The sequence below is a fragment of the Triticum dicoccoides genome, chromosome 5A, assembly GCF_002162155.2.
Source record: "Triticum dicoccoides isolate Atlit2015 ecotype Zavitan chromosome 5A, WEW_v2.0, whole genome shotgun sequence".
Classification (NCBI taxonomy): Eukaryota; Viridiplantae; Streptophyta; class Magnoliopsida; order Poales; family Poaceae; genus Triticum; species Triticum dicoccoides.
Genome location: NC_041388.1, coordinates 421,117,255 through 421,121,129, shown reverse-complemented (window position 1 = coordinate 421,121,129; position 3,875 = coordinate 421,117,255). Strand labels below are relative to the sequence as shown.

Sequence of the window (3,875 nt, the reverse complement as noted above, 5' to 3'; positions counted from 1 at the left end):
CATACAGAATCTGTTGCATGTCAGATGGACTCCCACTAAAAAAATATGTGTAGATAGATAGATAGACCGGCATTTGATTCTTGAGTTGCACGCTTTGGTCCCTATACCTTTTCCCCTGGCCTCTCCTATGTTTCATACAGAATCTGTTGCATGCCAGATGGACTCCCACTAAACAAAAGATGTGTCAATGGATAGATAGGCCGACATTTGATTCTTGAGTTGCACGCTTTGTTCCCTATACCTTTTCCCCTGGCCTCTCCTGTGTGAATCTGTTGCATGCTAGATGGACTCCTACTAAAAAAAAGACGTGTAGATGGATAGATAGGCTGGCATTTGATTCTTGAGTTGCACGCTTTGTTCCCTGTACCTTTTCCCTCGGCCTCTCCCGTGTTTTATACAGAATCTGTTGCATGCTAGATGGACTCTCACGAAAGAAAGGATGTGTAGATGGATAGATAGGCCGACATTTGCTTTGTTCCCTATACCTTTTCCCCTGGCCTCTCCCGTGTTTCATATGGAATTCGTTGCATGCCAGATGGACTCTCTGATGCGGAGCATCCCAAGTCCTACCAAGTGCCAAGTAGACTCATGACACGAGCACGTGCAAGAGCTCTCGAATCAGAGGTGACATCACTCCTCTCGCAACTCCCTTTCGAATCATATGAGACATGGCTACTACCTCAAACGGAGACACTTTGCATACTTAGGTACCAAGGAGTTAGCCATGGAGAAGCTAAGGAGCAAGGAGGATCGGAAGAGGAGGACATATGCGAAGACAGAGAAGAGGAAGGGCAAGACAACAAAAACCCGGATGATTCGGACCGCCATTCGGACGATTCGGCTGCAGCCCGGACGATCCGGACTACAGCCCGCACAATCCAGCTACAGCGTCCTCGACCACAGCAGGCCTCTCTGCGAAGCCGGATCATCCAGATGGAGTCCCGGATCATCCGGACCCAGCCGGACCTCCGGACCCCACTTCGGACATCCGGGCCGCCGCCTGCCTCCTCGCCATGTCTGGACCATCCAGACCATCTCCCGGATCATCCGGGTCCCTGAAGCCCGGATTGTCCGGCTCCCCTTCCGGATCATCCCGACCCCCGCCTGTGCGCGCGTGTTAGGCCGAGGCCCATGTACCCTTTCGTCCCCTTAGCCTATATATACGACTCCTCCACTTTTCTAGGGTTAGCAATGTGATAGCTCATTTTAGAGATAGAGCTTTGCTCATCCACTTGATACTTTCTCCTTCGGAGACCGCAGGAGAAGATCCCCCAAGTGGATTCAAGATCCCTCATGGGAAGACCCCTCAAGACCTCCTCACGGAGAAGAACTACCGCCTTTTGTATCGTCCTTTGTTGCATTTGGATCCTGTATCACTCTTTATGTTTGTGGATCTAGCACATGTGTGATCGTTTCTCGTTGATTTGAGTGTTTCCTCCCTCATGTTTCACCTTATGTTCTTGGTGTTCTTCGTAGGATCCCCTCCAAATCGTGAAAGACCGGCCATAGGGCTTCCACCCTACATCACTCCCACTAAAGAAAAGATGTGTAGATGGATAGCTAGGCCGGCATTTGATTCTTGAGTTGCACGCTTTGTTCGCTATACCTTTTCCCCTGGCCTCTCCCATGTTTCATACAGAATCTGTTGCATGCCAGATGGACTCTCACTAAACAAAAGATGTGTAGATGGATAAATAGGCCACCATTTGATTCTTGAGTTGCACGCTTTATTCCCTATACCTTTTCCCCTGGCCTCTGCCGTGTTTCATACAGAATCTGTTGCATGCCAGATGGACTCCCACTAAAGAAAAGATGTGTAGATGAATAGATAGGCCAACATTTGTTTCTTGAGTTGCATGCATGTTCCCTATACCTTTTCCCCTGGCCTTTCCTGTGTTTCATACAGAATCTGTTGCATGCCAGATGGATTCTCACTAAAGAAAAGATGTGTACATGGATAGATAGGCCGGCATTTGATTCTTGAGTTGCACGCTTTGTTCCTTATACCTTTTCCCTTGGCCTCTCTCGTGTTTCATACAGAATTTGTTGCATGCCAGATGGACTCCCAGTAAAGAAAAGATGTGTAGATGGATAGATAGGCCGACAGTTGATTCTTGAGTTGCACGCTTTGTTCCGTATACCTTTCCCTGTGGCCTCCCCCGATAGAGAATCTGTTGCATGGCAGATGGACTCCCACTAAAGAAAACATGTGTAGATGGATAGATAGGACGACATTTGATTCTTGAGTTGCACGCTTTGTTCCCTATACTTTTTCCCCTGGCTCTCCCGTGTTTTATAAAGAATCTGTTGCATGCCAGATGGACTCCTACTAAAGAAAAGATGTGTAGATGGATAGATAGGCCGGCATTTGATTCTTGAGTTGCACGCATTGTTCCCCATACGTTTCCCCCGGCCTCTCCCGTGTTTTATACAGAATCTGTTGCATGCCAGATAGACTCCCACTAAAGAAAAGATGTGTAGATGGATAGATAGGTCGACATTTGATGAGTTGCATGCTTTGTTCCCTGTACCTTTTCCCCTGGCCTCTTCTGTGTTTCATACATAATCTGTTGCATGTCAGATGGACTCCCTCATGTGGAGCATTCTAAGGTCATCCCCATAGACCTATCATCGTCTCACCAAGTGCCAAGTGGACCCATGACACGAGCACGTGCAAGAGCTCTCAAAACCGAGGTGACATCACTCCTCTTGCAACTCCCTTTCGAATCATATGAGACATGGCTACTACCTCAAACAAAGACATTTTGCATACTCAGGTACCAAGGAGTTAGCCATGGAGAAGCTAAGGAGCAAGGAGGATCGAAAGAGGAGGACATACGCAAAGACGGAGAAGAGAAAGGGCAAGACAGCAGAAGTCCGGATGATCCAGACCGTCGTCCGGACGATCCAACCCCAGCCCGGACGATCCGGACCACGGCGCGGACAATCCGACTACAACGCCCTCGACCACAGCAGGCCTCTTCGTGAAGTCGGATCATTCGGACCTAGTCGGATGTCTGGACCCCACTCCGGACATCCGGGCCGCCGCTTGCCTCCTCGGCACGTCCGGACCATCCAGACCATCTCCCGGATCATCCGGGTCCCTGAAGCCCGGATCGTTCGGCTCCCCTTCCGGATCATTCGGACCCCCGCCTGTGCGTGTGTGTTGGGCCGAGGCCAATGTACCCTTTTGTCCCCTTAGCCTATATATATGACTCCTCCACTTTTGTAGGGTTAGCAATGTGATAGCTCATTTTGGAGATAGAGCTTTGCTCATCCACTTGATACTTTCTCCTTCGGAGACCGCGACCTTTATGGAGAAGATCCCCCAAGTGGATTCAAGACCCCTCACGGGAAGACCCCTCAAGACCTCCTCATGGAGAAGAACTACCGCCTCTTGTATCGTCCTTTGTTGCATTTGGATATTTTATCATTCTTTATGTTCGTGGATCTAGCACATGTGTGATCATTTCTCGTTGATTTGAGTATTTCCCACCTCGTGTTTCACCTTGTGTTATTGGTGTTCTTCATAGGATCCCCTCCAAATCGTGAAAGATCGGCCTTAGGGTTTCTTTGTTCGCTATACCTTTTCCCCTGGCCTCTCCTGTGTTTCATACAAAATCTATTGCATGCCAGATGGACTCCCACTAAAGAAGAGATGTGTAGATGGATAGATAGGCCGGCATTTGATTCTTGAGTTGCACGCTTTGTTCCCTATACCTTTTCCCCTGGCCTCTCCCGTGTTTCAAACCAAATTTGTTGCATGCCAGATGGACTCCCACTAAAGAATAGATGTGTAGATGGATAGATAGGCCGGCATTTGATTCTTGAGTTGCATGCTTTGTTCCCTATACCTTTTCCCTTGGCCTCTCCCG

At 48.8% G+C, this 3,875-nt stretch overlaps 1 long non-coding RNA gene across 1 annotated transcript in view; it reads left to right on the top strand.

The window, feature by feature from the left end:
• Positions 1-3,505, top strand: part of LOC119301985 — a 7,328-nt gene extending 3,823 nt beyond the window's left edge. The window contains exon 4 of the long non-coding RNA XR_005147281.1: positions 536-3,505. This is a non-coding gene — a long non-coding RNA (uncharacterized LOC119301985). The remainder of the gene's footprint in view (positions 1-535) is intronic.
• The last annotated feature ends 370 nt before the right edge of the window (positions 3,506-3,875 follow it).